The sequence below is a fragment of the Vidua chalybeata genome, chromosome 11 (assembly GCF_026979565.1).
Source record: "Vidua chalybeata isolate OUT-0048 chromosome 11, bVidCha1 merged haplotype, whole genome shotgun sequence".
Classification (NCBI taxonomy): Eukaryota; Metazoa; Chordata; class Aves; order Passeriformes; family Viduidae; genus Vidua; species Vidua chalybeata.
Window position 1 is genome coordinate 2,368,053 of NC_071540.1, and position 17,143 is coordinate 2,385,195.

Below are 17,143 nucleotides of genomic sequence, written 5' to 3' on the forward strand. Positions count from 1 at the left end.
ACCTAATTGTGACCTTCCTGTACCTGGAAGAAAGGTGGAGAGAGACTATTTACAAGGGCCTGGAGCAACAGGACGAGGGAGTGTGGCTTTACACTGACAGAGAGTAGGTTTAGGTTAGATATTAGTAAAAAACTTTTCCCTGTGAGGGTGGGGAGGCCCTGACACAGGTGCCCAGAGCAGCTGTGGCTGCCCCTGGGTCTCTGGCAGTGCCCAAGGCCAGGCTGGATGGGGCTTGGAGCAGCCTGGGGCAGTGGAAGGTGTCCCTGCCCAAGAATGAGAGGATCTTTAAATTCCCTTCCAAGCCAAACCATTCTGGGGTTCCGTGGGTGCGACAAGAGAAAGGAACAAGAAAGCAAGCTGTCCACTCAAGCACTTTTTCCTTGTTTAGCTGATGTCTCACTGAGTATTTGAAAGGTTTCAACCTTCAAATTAACCCAACAGCAATGTCATTTCCTTAGCTCTTGTATGTAAGTGTATTTGTCCTGGTGCAATCTCTGTTTGAGGCTTTTGCAGCTATTCATAACCAATGAAACAGAGTGATTTTCTTACCCTGCTACCAAAAGGGTTCCCATTTAGTGCTCTGAGAATGGGGGGCATGAAACAACTAAGAGTTGTATACACCTTTAAAAGTTAGCTTTTCCTTTTGTGATTATTTCTTGTTTTCTCATGTTTCCTAACAAAATGGTAAGTAACTGTGTACTCTTAATTTTCAAGTCAAACTAGTGAGGAAGACTCAAAACTCATTTTCAAAATAGAGTTTAGCTCAGGTGTGAAATATATTTGGGTTATGTTTGAACAGTTCCAGAAGAGCAGTACCTATTATAAAGTCTGCTCTACCTAATGGATTTCACTTTTTTTAAGCAAAAAGGTAGCAGGGAAGGAGAAAGCCATCCCTATTGTCTCCATCACCTTCCAGCACACACACCCTGGTGGAGTCCTGCCTAACACACCACAAGGTTGTTGAAATAAGTAGCCTCTCATTATACAGCAACAGGACTACTTAAATGTGAATTTCCAGAACTTGGGCTTAGAATGGTAAAAGCTTTTTGCAAAGAATTTCTGAAGTTGAAGGTGACTTTGCTCTTCTGAATTTCACCAAAATACTCCAGCAGGAGCTTCCTCTTGTAAAATGAATTTTTTGAAGGTGATAACAGTAAAATCTTCAGACCTTCAGATCTGTAGTTCTCCTTCCATGTCTGTAGGAATAACCAGTGCTACTGCTTTTTGATTTTGAACAAGTGGAGGGTGGCAGCCTCCTGTTTCTAATCCCTTTTGTATGCCTGGACAGCCAAACTTGGTGGAGAGATAAGGGGGCTATTCTTTTCCATGTTTGGCATGTAAGATTTGTGATAAGGGCAGTTTGAGTTTGCCTGTCCTGAATACTGACAATTGCATCCAGAGGTTCCAGAAGAGGCAGCAAGGAATGCATACAATTGGTACTTCCTTTTTTGAAAGAATTTTTAGAATTTTAAAAATCTGTTTAAATATAAACTCTCTCTCTCTCTCTATGTATACATATATATATATATATATATATACCAGATGAGTTTGTGCAAGGGAGAGGTCAAGACTGAATTTGCAGTTCTCCTTTTGCTTCAGTGGTATTCTGTATAAATATTCTTCCTCAGGTAGAAACCTTGTTAAAAACAATTTATCACACTGGCATAGACAGGGGAAAAAAAAAGAAAAAAACCTGTTTGGAGCAAGCTGTGAGTGTGGAAAAATCACTGAACTGTTTTGTCTGAACACTGCAACAGATTTACTTTGGTGCTAATTTGGCTGAATAACCACACTTTAGAATATGATTGCCTGTTTAATAAGTAGAGGGCAGCAAATGTCAGCTGTGTCTGCTTGTCAGAAACTGAGGAGGTTGCTTGGACAGCAACATGAATTATTATTTAGATGATTTGGTGCCTTAGTCAAGCCTGCTCTACTCTGTAGCAGCTTGTGGGGGTGGGGGGAGGTCAAGGTGTATTTAGGCTTGAGCCTGCAGGGCAAATTTTCCCCCATCCCTCTGTGCGCGTTGGTTTCTTACTCCAAAACAAACCTGAATGAGGGCTTTAATTCTGCTGCCGAGCTAACGTGTTTGTAAGCCCTGTTTGGCAGCCTCCAGCGCCCGAGGCAGCCACAGCTGCCAGCTTTCATCTGCCCCCAGATCCTGCGGGGCTCGCGTCACATGCGCTGCCCGAGGGGATGGAGGCGAAGGGCTGTGTGCCCCTTCCTGAGTGTCCCTGTCCCCTGGAGCTGGGGCTGCACAGCCCGGCTCCTGTGTGCCCCTTCCCGAGTGTCCCTGTCCCCTGGAGCTGGGGCTGCACATCCCGGCTCCTGTGTGCCCCTTCCCAAGTGTCCCTGTCCCCTGGAGCTGGGGCTGCACATCCCGGCTCCTGTGTGCTCCTGTGTGCCCCTTCCCGAGTGTCCCTGTCCCCTGGAGCTGGGGCTGCACAGCCCGGCTCCTGTGTGCCCCTTCCCGAGTGTCCCTGTCCCCTGGAGCTGGGGCTGCACAGCCCGGCTCCTGTGTGCCCCTTCCCGAGTGTCCCTGTGCCCTGGGCTGCCCGTCCCATCTCCTGTGTCCCTTCCCGAGTGTCCCTGTGCCCTGGGCTGCCCGTCCCAGCTCCTGTGTCCCTTCCTGAGTGTCCCTGTGCCCTGGGCTGCCCGTCCCAGCTCCTGTGTCCCTTCCCGAGTGTCCCTGTGCCCGGCTCCTCTTTGTGAAGCCGCACTCACAGACCTCTCCCGCTCCCCACAGCCGCCTCCCGGCCGCGCTCTGGGTGCGTGTTCACATCTTCTGTGTTCTCACAAGAATGCGTACGTTTGTTTGGAATGTATAGATTTCAGAGAGCACACTGCTTCTCGTAGTCTGGGATCTGTTTCTAACCTGGTAGTGGAAGATGAAAGAGTTCATGGGAGGACAGTTAAAGCAAAAGTTGAAATGCAGTAGTAAAATTTTAAACAGAGGGTAATTTAAAACTTCCTTGCTAGTCCATTTTTGAGAAGATTTAATACCATTAAAAGTAGGGTAAAAAGTGTCCATTTTGGTTAAATAAACACTCAACATTTCTGACTGTAGCTAGCTTTTATGCAACTCTTCTCTAAACTACAAACTAGGTGGCTGAGCAGTAACATGCAGGGGTCATGAAAGGTGTGTTAGCATCTATTTCCTATTTTTAGTCTTGTCGTTCAAAAATACTGTGTCAGCCTGTGAAAGAGTTACATCATCTTAGCTGAATAATGAATACTGCTCAACATACCCTGAAAAAGTAGTTACCCTGCAGTAGTCGCAGTAATCTTTTAAATAAATAAAATTTCTTATTGTCATTTGCAATATAGAGTGTTTTCCCCTCAAATATGTTTGCTAAAGGTAGGTATAATTCTCTAAAATGTAAACACTTGAAAGGTATTAATGTATTTTTAATGTTATTGGCCAGTTGAATAATGATTTGTAAGAGTTTTGGTTTTGTTTAGTATTTCAAATTGCTGCTGAATTGGTGCATAACTTCTAGATTTCCATGGAAATGGTCATAAATACCTGATTTCCTGGAACAGGAAGGTATCTTATATGCATTTATGCTGATGAGTGTCAGTACACTGAGGTGTTAAAGCTTCCTAAAAATTGCTACCTCAGTATTGGGTAGGGTTGAAGGGAAGCAAGTTGAAAAACAGTGTGGTGCAATTACAGTTCATGAGTTTGACTCTGCACAGCCATGAAGTACAGAGCATGCCTCTTACACTGCTGTGTCCTTTCCCTCCACAAGTAGAAAATGTGTTTATATCCAGAACAGACATTGAAATTCTTGAAACAGAAATAACACCCTGTAGATTCTGAAGATTTCTCTTAATGGCCTAAAGCCATATTCATGTGGTAAGGTGCTTGAAAATCTATTATTTAAAAAAAAAAAAAAAAAGAAAATATTTGTCCTGGCAGAAGTGCTCATATTTGGCAAACATGTCACATAATATAAGTAAGCTTTAGGAAAGTGTCAAAAATACTCAATGGGAAAAAAAAGCATAAGTGCTAAACTCAGGTGTTAATTTTGTTCAAGACAACAGGAGGGGAGCAGAATGTTCACTCTACTAGAAACATACTAGAGGTGAAATTGGTGAGAAGAGAGCATGTTTTTATGAGAAAAAGAATAATTTTGTCTATTTATTTTCAAAATCTGTGCTTAGATTCTGGGAAAGTGTGACCTGTGTTTATTCATAGAGTCCTCAGTCTTAAGGCAGCCCAGCATTCAGTGGCTGCAGTGGGCACCTGCCAGCTCTGGACAGGTGAGAGGGGCTCCCCTCAGGGGGTACCTGTAGAATTGCCAGGATGTCTGCCCTGCCTTACTGTGACAGGGAATGATTGTGAAGGTTATTGAATACACATCATCACTTCACTGCATATGCTGCTGTTTAATTAAGTCTACTACTTTCAGCTTCCTGTTCTGAGGAACAGTAAATTCAGTATTCAGCAAAGTTGTTCTGTCTTTTAATAATGGTCTGTCATCAGCATTTGCTAGTCTTTCCTTCTTTAGCAGTATGTTCAGGAACCTCATGTGTGTGTCCGAAAACAAAAGTATGGGATGATTTCTTCCTCCCTTTAAGAAATAAGTATTTGCATCTTTTTGCTGTTTTTACCTTTTTGGTGATCTAGGTGACTGCAAGATAGAGTGATACAGACCTTCAGGTTGCATGGAAACACGTAAAGATTATGGGGCTCCATTAGCTCACTCTATGAGCTTCTGTACTTAAGTCTCAAGATTGAAATCTTGTACCTTATTTTAGGGTGCAGAAATCAAGCAATACTCTGAATTTTAGTAGAGAAGAAAGGTAACTTCAGGCCAAGAGAGACTGGCAAGGTTTCCTGAGAGTATTTCTTTATCCCAGTTTTGTCAGTGTTTAATCTGGGTAATTGACATAGAGGTGAAATATGCTTAACTATTGAATGAAACTTCTGTGTGTTTTGTGTGCAGTCATGGTGCTCAGTACAAAGTGCTGGGTTTCAGTAATATATGACAGTGTTCTGCTCTGTATTTATTTGATGATTTGGATAGGGAGCTCCTATAATATTTAAATACCTTGTACATTGTTATCTAAAATGCATATATTTCTTAAATTTGTCAATGGATACTTCTGTTAACATCGCAATGTATAGTGATTTCCGTGATCTGCTCAGCTATACAAAAGAAAAAAATCTTAAATGTACATTTCATAAACATCCTCAGGTAATTTTAACTGAGGCTTTAAAAATAATTCCTCAGTTAAAAAATGTTCATCTGTCCATCTAGCTGTGTGGAGAAATAATTTCTGGAAAGTACTGAAATTTGAAAAACAAACATCCTAAATCCAATGGGTAAGGAAATGTGTGCCTTAGCAGGCATGCTGAGGACATTCAGGAATGCTGAGGACATGTGGTAGGCTACATAGAAAATATGAGAATGATCTCACTGTTTTGTGTTGGAGAATTTTATTTTTGCCCTGTCAAATAAAATGCACCTCTGAGTGCATTTTTGCTCCTGTCACTTTTTAAATGTGTGTCCCTTACCTTTAAATGTTATAATTGAATTCTTCTGCCACACCACTGTAACTATGGAACAACTCTATTGACATCAGTAGCAATATTCAAAACAAACAGAATTTGTCCCTCTGGTGTTAGATATAATCTCATATCAAAACAACTCCTGTGGACAATTAGGTGCAGCTGATAACAATAAATCCTAACATTTTTGCTTAAATGCAAAATACTTTGGCAATTGCATACATAAAATAGCCTGTGTATGCGTATGCAATTTATTTGAAAATCAATCACAACCAATCAAATGTTGCGATTTTGCATTGATTTCTGGGTGTGCCTGTTTGGTGTCTATTTCCCATTTCCTTGCCTTGACTTTGTTGTTTAAGGTGCACATATGTCACTAGAGGACACGAGAAAGCACAACGCCAGCTGCTGCTATTGTCACGATAAAGAGACTACTTTATTTTTTCTGACTCCAGCATTTATAGTTTTCCAAAGGTGCCAGTGGATTGGAGGGTGAAAGTGCCACCTCTCCAATGACACTGAACAAACCACCAGTCCATCAAATCTCTCCTCCTCTATGAAGGAATGCAAAACAATAAGTTATTTACGGAAAGTTGTGTGAGAAAGTTTGCTACAAGAATGTAAACTCAGAAGGCTTTAGAAAATCTTAAAGATCCGAGCGACACACATGAGGCTGTGGGGGATTTCAGCGCAGGGCTGTGTTTAGGCTGTGCAGCAGGCAGTGCAGCCCAGCTGTGTGAGCAGGAGGTGGGGTGGCCGAGTGAGCAGCACCGTGCAGAGCCCTTGCTCTGCTCAGTGCTCTGTGCAACAGTAAGTGTTTGTGACAGGTTGTTTGCTGAACCCTTCCTGCCTGCATATGGCACAGCAGAGTTCAGTTGTTAGCAGATTATCCATTGTGCCTTGATGTTAAAAGAGGATACTTCCAGCCTGGGTTTGGAGCTGTCCTAGGCAGGGTTGTGCTGGGTGGGATCCGAGACAAGTTGGGATGTGCGCACAAACAAGAAGGGGGAAAATGAGCACAGCAAACAGTAGTGATTCCAGTGTTCTCCTTGTCATCCCTGATAGAGTTTATTGTGCATTTAAAACCACTTTGAAACAGCTGGCCAGTTCTCTAATGGAACATCATTACATATTCTTCAAATTTCTAGCCAAAAAACAACCTTTAAGGGCATGTAGAACAATTACGTCTTAGGGGACAGTATTTCAATTCCCATATTTTTAAAACTGGACTGGTCAGGAAAATGTGGGTTTTTTAGACATTAGTATTTTGAACATCAGTTTTAGAACATAAGGAAGTTTTACCTTTCTATCCTTACAATTCAAAGAGGAAAGTCAGATTTTTTTTTTCCCCCAAGATTGTGAGAAAGAGGAGCCTGTAATGAGGATATGATCTATAGTTCTCCTTACTTATGATAATATGCCAAGAAATAGAGAGCAAAAAGCATAGTGGAGCTTTTCTGTGAAGAATTATATTCTGCTGGTGGTGACACACATTTTAGACTTGTAATATGTTGAACGATTTTAAAAGTCTAAATCAAAGGTGCAATATGCAATCAGTTGAAAAATAATTAACCCCCTTGTGTTGTTTTGGAGGTGGGATTAGTGTTTTTAGGAAAAGGAGAAGGAAGAGTGAAAGAGTAAAAATATTTTACTTGGAAAGAGGAAGGTAAGAAGGTACATTTTAGATCATCTCATTTCCTTTCTAATGCAAATCTGATTCTTTGATTATTCACTTATATTATTTATTTATTCTCATACAAAAGGTAGAAATTATGACATGTTGGGAATGTAGGCATTTTTTATATTGCAATAATAGTGCAACTATTGCACTCCTTTCATCTATTGGTGAAAAAGGATTTCAAGAAAAAATAATTTTGAATAGAATTAATTAATGGATTCTTAAAGTCCTAAGCATAAAATGTAACTGCAGTTCTTTAAAGCAGAAAAACAAGAGAGAAAACAAATAATGCCCCTTGAGCAGATGCTTATTCACGTAGGATAAGTAGTCTTTGATTTTGGAGAGGTGGTGTGACTTGCAGTTGGAAACCTTGATTTATTGTGTCGTTATTTATATCTGCAATAAATGAGGAATAAGCATAAAACATGAAAAGGAAAATTAAGTATTATGCTAGTTCACTTGCTATTTTATTTACATGAAATAGGCATTTTTTAATGGTGTGTTGCTGTGCCTTTTGTTGACCATATCTGTGCGCCAGGTCTGTCTGCTTGTTTCCATTGGCTTGTCATGTTCACTAATTAGGGAACTGCTGCATGATTCACCTTGTTAATTAGAGGGACTTGCACACAAAGGCCCTTCGGGCAGTGCGAAAGAAGAGCCTAGCACTAGTGCCCTGAGAAAGCTACAGCCTGTGAAGTAATTCTTCTCATCTACCTTCTATTTTTTATTTGAAATGAATAAATCATTGAGATTTTCCTTGTGGAGTGAGAATGCAAGAATTCACATCTTTGTAAGATGTAAATTATATGTGATCAATAGAAGGGGATGACTACTGTATTGTACTTACAAGATTCCCTAATTTACTACTTGTCAGTGTCTGAGAAATTGCTTGAAATATTTTGTCCCCACACTGTGGTGCGTTGTTCCCTTGATCTGCAGCACAAATGAGCAGTAGCGGTTTTGCTATAGTTCAATCTAAAATAGAAAAGATGTAGATTATTTAAATTCAAGCTTGTTTTGCATCCCCAGTGGAACTTCCATTTTACAAGTGAACCCCCAGCACCACCCCCACAACTTTCAAGGGGAAGAAGGTGGTGGGCGTGTGGCTATTTCTGTTCCCGGTGTTTTGCTGTGCCTCAAACCTCACTTTCCAGCAGAGTAGCATACTTGCTGTATTGTGTATTCTTTAGTTGAATATAGTTTCAGAATAAATTAAATTTGTTTTTGTCATGTCACTTAGACTTGATCAAACCACAATCCAGACTGCAGAAGAGGAAATTGCGTTAAAAGTGCACAACCAGTCGCTACACTGCACATTTCCCATCTGTTTATGACACTTCAGACATTAACTCCAATGCCATTCTCTCTAACTATTTGATTAAAATTACTTATTACAGCCAAATGATTTTTAGTAGATTGCTACATTCGCCTCATTTCCTCAAATGAGGCTGGCAGTTTCAAGATGCAGATTTCCCATAAGAATGCTAGAGGACTGGTATCAAAATCTGGGCATTTTCTTTTGGAATAATCTAGTTAATAAAGCCTCTTACTAGAATTTCTGATTAACTGCTATTTTAAATGCACTTAAAATTTCTGCTATTCTGAAGTTTTGTGCTAACGGAATATAGCCAGAGAAATTTTACCAAAAGATAGATATACTTATTTGGGGAAAAAAATAGGGAAAATGCTTCAGGCTGATGTGAGATTTTATGGCATGAAATACCGTCACTCTTCACTTCCAGGAAGATGAGACATTCTGTGTGCCTCAGTCTTCAGCTGGCTTCATTGACAGACCAGCCAAGAACTTCCTCCGTCTTCTTGGTGCTGTTCTGGTGTACTGTTTTTTAATTAATTCAGACTTCAAGTTGTGCCAGAGATTAACAGAAATAAAAGTAACAAAAGGCTTGAAACTCCTGATGCACGGAGAAGACGGTGTAGATAATTCCTGATCAGACTCCCCTAGCACTAATACAAAGTTGCAGTGGCCATGGGGAGTTCTCACCATCCACATAGCTGTTGTATTGCTCAGACGCAATGGAGGATTCTGTGAAGGGTATTTTCAGAGAGGTTTACTGGTTACCTGCCATGTGAAAAGCAGAGCAGTTGGTTCACGTTCTAGTCCAGCACTGAGCACTGTGTTACAGTGGGCAGCACAGCCTTTGGGATTTACTGCTTGCACTCGTATTTTCCAGTGCATGATTTTAAAACAGCACACTCCTTGTTGAGTATCCTCCCACATGCCAGTGCTCCTATCAGTTGGCCCAAAGCCACAGCTCAACAGGTTTCCTGCTCTTACTACTTCAGTCTGTAACTCTAGACGTGACCAAGCTCCACACAGGCTTTCACTGTGTTTTACATTCCCTGATCTTGATTCAAACATCAGTTTGAGTCCTCACACAATGTCTTACTTTGGGGGGAAAGGAGAAGATCCTAGAATTCTGGGGAGTATAGTAAACCCCCTCTTAGATGAGCAAAGGGCCTGGCAAAATACCTTATCCCATCTTTCTCTCCAGGCCCTGGGAGTGAGGATGTTCCACTGGGTGCTCCTGAGCCGAGGAGCCCCTGAGTGAAGCCAGTGAGCTCTTTGACTCTGTTCTTCTCACCCATACTGATGCTGTCTTGTGTCCTTTGGACAACAGCTTGAGAAGATTGGTGATTGTCCATGGTTGCCTTGCTTCAAAATAAAATGAAGACTGATAATAAAAGACCAGATCTTAGGGGATATTTGTCAGAGTTTTTTCCTGATCTACTACAGGTAAGTTACTGACACTCTGATAAGTTGCCAGCTCCAGCAGTGCTGATCCTGCCCAGTTGTCTGTGCCTCAGAAACGCTTTGCTCAAACGGGCTTTGCTCAGATTTGGCTTGGCAAATCTGCCACACCCTGCTGCAGGATCTAACAAATAGAAAGGTTTAAAACTGATGTGTCTCCAGCTTAGCATAGGAGAGCCTGGAACTGGTGCTACTGGAGAGACATTGTTTGAGGAATATTATAACCAAAACCAGGGAAATTGTACTGGAGCTCAAACAACAGATTCTGAGGAGTGAAGGAATGTAGTGATTAAAGTTGCTGGAAGGACAAAAAATCCTTTGTTGTAGAGCTCTTTCAGAGGTGCTAGAGGGATATCTTCCTTAAGTATTTATTATACTCTGTGTTACTCTAGATAGGAATATGTAGCTTAAGAAATGGTTGGACTGTTGCAGAAATCAATGTGTTTAAGTTAATAAATAATTAAATAATAGTGTACTGTATTTGGAAAATCCAAAAATGTAACCTAGTATGTTAAAAAATTGCAAGAGTTTAAAATCAAATTTCAAATTCTTCATGCTTTTGAGTTTTTATAAATTATGAGTCAGCTGTTAAGGATACTTCCAAGAAAATTAAACTATTTTATGTATATATATATAAATATATATAAAAGTTCAGACAGTATCTAGTCTTGAGTAGTAAGGGGATAAAATTGTAGATATAAGGATAATTGTTTTAAATATCCCATTTGACCGTGTAATTTACAAGAGTGGGAAAAATTACAATTTTAAGGCTTTTTGTTTCAGGGAAAAATAAAAATGAAAGGCAGGATGCACCTGGCATTTTCTATATCTAAAGTTTGACACATTGTCTTGAAAGTAATAGGGCATATTTAAATGGAAAATTCGAGCAAACTTGTAAAACATAATGAAATTATGTTTATAATTTCATTATAATGTTTATAATAAACAGAAATGTCTGTTGTAGGAAAGATGCTTGGTCCCAAGTACTCCAGTTAAGATTCCAGAACTGTGTTCAGATGCTCATTATTTTGAGAAACAGTCATCTTGAGGCTGAAACATTCCCAGCTTGGTCTTTGCCCAGGGTGATTTTTTCCCTAACGCTATCCAATAATTTTCAGCCGCTGTTAAAAGTGTGTGGGTAAGAAAAAGGAAGAAACTCCCCTCACCAAAACCCAGCAGACAAACACCTTTCACAGTGAAGAACAATCTTGAGCTAGTTCAGATAGATGTGCAGCCATTGCAAGGGATGGCTGGAGCTTTTACTGACTTGTGGGAGAACACTTGTGAAGGAGCAGCATCCAGCTTTGTACTGAAGAAAATGAGATACCATTTGTCAGAGCTGTGAATGTTTAAAAGTCTCACAGAATGTGTTTGGTTCATGACCTGCTGTGACACAGGTGAAACCTCTCTGGTGTGGCATTTTTGCAGCACTTCAGTACTTGGAGCAGTTCCTTACCAGGCACTGGAGCTGTGCTGACCCTGAGAGATTTCAGAGCCAGAGCAGGGTTGGGGGAACAGCACAGGGCTGCTGCACACACGAGCTGCTTTGCAAGGCTCCCTGAAATTCACTGAGGCACCCATCCTTCTTCATCATTGTCCTGGACTTCTTGAGGTTCCTGCCAGCATTTTTAATGAGTTTCATTTTTAATTGCACCTTCTGTCGTGGGCATCTTAGGACATGTGTAATGGTTCCACATTTCAGGCACTCCTCAGCAGAAAAGATGTTTTTCCAGGGGGTGTAATCACTGTCTGAGACTGATAGATACATGTTACAGAACCATCAATTAAGACAAGTTTTTCTCAGCATATGACCCTGTTATCAGGAATTAAGCCATCCATCGCAAACAGAATTAGGAGGGATTTCCATTGATGCCTATTGGCTAGAAATCAATGCTTAAATCATTGTTTATATGATCTTGCTTTCATCAAACATTTCTGCCATTTAGCACCCTCTGTTGCCAGGTTCCTGCTCAGGGTTCACTGCTGCCTGTCCTCACCCATGAATGCTGTTGATATTTAGAGCTTCTGTGGTGCTGGGAGCTTCCTCTCATTTCTTCTTAGGTGGTATTTCTGAACTAGGTTGGGAATTGTAAGTAGATAAAATGTAGATCCTGGTGGGCTGAGTTGGCTCTGTGACTACAGAAACTTACTTTTACAACTTGGCTTCTATTCCCTTATCAAGTCCTATATTGGCAGTGTTTAAACATACATGACTACTTCCTTAAGCTCTTTCTTCTTCTTTATCTTCACGATCATCTCTGTGTCTCTGTCACTGGGTTATTTTCCTTCTAGGCCAAAAAACATCCCTGAATTCTGCCTGTAGGCACAGAAACACCTCCCTGACCTTTCTCTCTCTCATGTGATCCCACTCCCTCTTCTCCCTTCAATTTTTCAAGGTATTTATATGTAGACTAGAATTTTTAAGAGTTCCAGCTGTCCTCTTACTTTCTGATCATATGGAAAGAAATTGCTCTTAGTCCTTGGTACCTACAGCTCCTACCCATATTTATCTACATATTTTATCTGCTTTAGACAAAGTTCACTTCTGTTTGCCTGGGTTTTGCCTGACAAATAAGTGCATTCTTGGCTTTTGGAAATTACTAAACCTAGCTTTTAAGATCTAATGTTGATACTTCACACAGACATATGGCTGTCTTCCTTGTGGCATATGGCTTGTGGCACTTCTTTCTTAAATACTTAAATGTATCATAACAAATAATGATCTACAGAAAACAAACTAAAATTCTAGAACTTCTGTGCTTAGCTGCACTTTATTAAAGTGGTGAAGTAGTGTTCTTTCTGTGGTTTTAATGCTGTGCCACCATCACAAGAAAATGTCATTGTTCAAAATAATGCTTTGTTCCTATGGTGTAGTTTTCAACAAATGAGAGACCTCCCAGTAAGTAAATGGCATGTTAAAAATACATTTGGATTTGATAAGGAGTAAGGAACAGTATCTAATTTGTAAACATTTTTCTTGTATAATAGATTGGAATATTTGTCTGTGTTTTAGATAAATATTTTTACTTTCAAAAAAGTTAATTGTTTTTCATGAGTGTGGTTCTGAATTGAAGCGTTGCTTTCTTCCCAGAGGGCAGAAATATTAATATGCTATTGATAAGTATATCCATATTATTTGTGATAAAGGCAAGTTAAAGAAAAATTTTGCATCAGGAACCCAATATGAAAATAAGAGTGTGAATGAATGCAGCTATCAGACAATTGCATCTTGTTGGTTATGTAGTGAGTTAGATTCATTTCTGGTAAATCATGTTAAGTAACAGGAAATTATTTTATCAGGATATACAGATAGTAACAGGTGCTTCATTTGTTTAAATATCCAGTAATTAGTAACTGGCTTAGTTAGAAGCCTGTATTGTAGTAACAGGCTGCTTTGTTAAGTTTAAAATATAATTGATCATGTAATGTAAGACGCTTAAGTAGCTTTAGTATTACAGGTACTTCTAAGAGTAATTTCAGAACACTGAAGATGGTGACATTCAATTCATGTTATTCTTAGTGCTGAGAATTCAGAGGGTGGTTACAGTGGAACCAGGTAAGCAAAACTGGTTGCAAAGTCATTTCCACTTGGCACAGAGAATGTGATTCCAGAGTGCATGGGGGAGAAGAGCCTCCACAGGCCAGGGTGTGCATTTGGCCTCTGGTAGACAAGGTGCAGTGTCCCCTCTTTTGAACCAAAGCCAAGATACCACTTTTGTAAAAAAATATTTTAAACAGAGGTTACATGTGGGGATAATATTTTTCATGAAAAGGCAGATGATGGGTAGGAAAGAGACTGGTGCAGGTAATCTGATGCAGGCTGTGAAAAAACAGATGTGACTTGGAAAAAAGATAAAAGTTTGAATAGGAGTATGAAGAGGCCAGCAATGGTGGGCTGTTAAAGGATGGTCTGGGATCTTAAATGAGGCCTCCTCAAATGTCTTGCTAGTAAGTATCCATAAACTGCAAAGATGTTTTCTTGTAAGCAGATTCAGGGTTAATAGTGTGCAGAGAGGCTCTCCTGTCAGCTGGAATACACTGACCTCTGCAAGCTGAAGACCTCTGCTGAGAATCAGTATCAAAATCAGAACTCTTCTGATTATTTTTGAATGTAATTTTATGATTCTCTGCTTTCAGGTGAGCTTTAAAGAAAACCTAAAATACCACCAGTGATAATTTATAAAAGAGTGTTGAGAATTTGTGCAATACAGTATTTATCAAGTATTTTCAGCACTTCAGCTGCTATGTTATAAAACATCAGGATACTATGATCTCACTGATTATGTGTTTGATGTATTAGAAATTTTTTGATCAGTATTCATGAAGGTTGCAAAAGGTTATTCTTTCCTGCTGTAGTTTACCATGGTGTGTGCTGTTAAACCAGTGTCAGAAACTGTGTTGTGTTTCTGCCTGGATCTTTTGTAGCTGGCAGCATATCCCTTATTTGTATTACAGGAAAATCTGTTCAGCCCACTGGGCCTTGATGATAAGTGAGGCACGTAGTGGAGGAGGATCCTCATCTGGAGAGCCTCTAGCAGACATAGACAAGCTGGGTGATGTGGGGTGAGAGACACAGGGAGGTGAAGAATGAAGTCGTAGCAGTATTTACCCAGTGTGGGTAGAACAGAGCTCAGCTCCTTTGGCTCTGTCTATTGAGCCAGGTGTCCTATCAGGGGATGAATTATAGGTAGTGGAAAAACTTGTGCATTTGTCAAGGTTAGTATATGATATCAAGAACCATCTTTAGTTTTTCTCACTGATCAAAAAAGAAAGGACAAAGAACTTGAGGAATAGATGAGTGCAAAACTTTCTGCAGATTCTTGAAGCTATTCCATAGTTTATTGGTAAAACCAGTTTGCAGGTTTCAAAGTGAGGGCAAGATTTATCCCACTATGGGAAATTTAGAGAAATGGCACATTTTTGCTTTACAATTTACCTGTGCAAAAAATCTTAACAAGAGGCACTATGTGCTGATATTCCATGTGGAAACAGCCAGGGTGTAGTGCAGTACAGGCAGCACAGAGAGCCAAGTATTAGCTTCCTGTGGGTTTGCAAATGGTGACTTTGAATAAGATACTGATACAATATTCATATAACCTTTGCATAATACCAGTTACCTATCAGACTGTATTTCTGACCTGCACCTCCCAGGAAACGAATACTTACTCCAGTGCAAAATTTCTTATTCTGCAAAGCTTGACAACTTCGTCTGAGATCACTCTAAGCCAGTTGGCCCTTGCTTAAATATTCATCAGACTTCTGATAATTGTGATAACCCTTGTAGGCTGGCAAGCAAGGCAAATTAGCAAAAAGATGATTGATCTTTTTTTATATGCAGTTTTATCTTCAACCTTTCCTGGATATATGTTATACTATAGTAATAATTTCTTCTCTAAGGTATTTGCCAGTATCTAGATTTGCACATCTATTTACAGTTGCCTTGAAGCCTCATAATTACAATACAGCTGAAATGTCCATTTTCTTTCCCTGACTACAAATAGGGATCAATCGAATTTTAAATGACTGCTCACGGGCTAGCTTCCGATCATGACCTTTGTAAATGATTAGAGCTCACCACTGTTGCTATCTACCTTGAAAGGGTAAGCGGGCAGCTCTGTCTAACTGGCATTTAATCTGGAAGAGAGCCAAAGATATTTGAGCTAAAAACCTAATACGAGTTGGCAAAGAGGAGTATGTATAGACCTTTGCACTATTATTTAGATATTTTTCTACATTTCTCTTTTTGTATTTAGGAAATTCTTTTACCATGTAGATGAGATATGTGTTTTTAGGTAATGTTATACTGAAGTTATGATAATAAATATATAGCATAAAAGTGTGAAAAATGGAGTTTCAAACTCTAAATGACTGTATTCAATTTTCTGAAGACTATGAAAATATTAAATGGTTTGGTTTGGAAGGGATCTTCAAGATCATCTTGTTCACCCCTTGCCATGAGTAGAGACACTCTTTACTGTCTCAGGTTGCTCCGAGCCCTGTGCAGCCTTGGACACTGCCAGGGATTGGGCAGCCTGTGCCAGGAACTCAGCACCTCCCAGGGAAGGATTTTTTCCCCGTATCTAATCCAATCCACACTCTTTCAGTGTGAGGCCATTCCTTCGTGTCCTGTCACTCCAGGCCCTTGTCCAAAGTCCCTCTCTGCCTTTCCTGTCAGCTCCCTTTAGGCACTGGAAAGCCCCAGTGAGGTCTTTCTGGGCCTTCTGTTCTCCAGGCTGAACATTCCCAGTTCCAGCTCAGTGCTGTCAGGATGCTGAGGCTGTGCTTGGTCCCAGTGTCCACATCATGGACAAAGGTGGGAAAGTGCCCATGGTGGTTGACAGTGGCTGAGCCTGAGCCCAGGTGTGCCCAAGGGGGCAAGAGGCCAATGGCACCTGGCCTGTATCAGCAGCAGTGTGGGCAGCAGGACCCGGCCAGCGCCTGCCCCTCTGTGCTGGGCACTGCTGAGACCACACCTCGAGTGCTGTGCCCAGCTCTGGGCCCTGGTGCCCCTCACTTGCTGCCCACAGCTCCTTGGTGCTGCCCTCCAGGGCTCTCTGGGTCACCTGGCACCCCTGCCCTGGCTCTGGGCTGTGCTGGGCCCTGGCACCATCACCTGGGGCTCAAAACACTCCCTGGCCAGCCTGTGACCAAAGCTCAGGCACAAGTGTGTTGGCTGCTAAATGATTTAATCTGAGAACTGCACTGGAGAAGAGGCATGAGGTGGATCTGCTTTTTCTGGACAGAGGTGGATGGACACTCCACACAGGCACTTTTTTGCTTAAACATCCTTTCCTTTTAGCGTTGGTTGAGATAGTTCAGGCCCTGCTTTTATGTGCAGATCATGTGTAGGTAATGGTTGAGACACTTCTATCTCTGCTTGTCAGTTCCGTTTCATTTTAATGAGGAATTGTGCTGTATCATTCAATGCTTTTAGTACCCCCAAATTTCTTGAGGTGTTGTTCTGTGCACTGCTGCTGAAGTGGGAACAAGAGTGACATCAGTGGGATTAGAAAGCAAACACCTCTCAGTTTATTGATATATTTTGCAAACCCAAAGTTTTGAGATTTAATAGGAATTATTGCTAAGAGCTATGAATGCTTTTATGTAATTAAGATAATACGCTGTGTTGCCTAATCAATTATTCTTGTGTGGTATTGATCAGAATATTTATTAAAATATT

General features: G+C 40.7%; 1 protein-coding gene across 1 annotated transcript in view; it reads left to right on the forward strand.

Moving 5' to 3' along the window:
• Positions 1 to 17,143, forward strand: part of LOC128793483 (transcription initiation factor TFIID subunit 4-like) — a 147,817-nt gene that overhangs the window by 83,379 nt on the left and 47,295 nt on the right. The gene's annotated exons all lie outside the window — the stretch shown is intronic.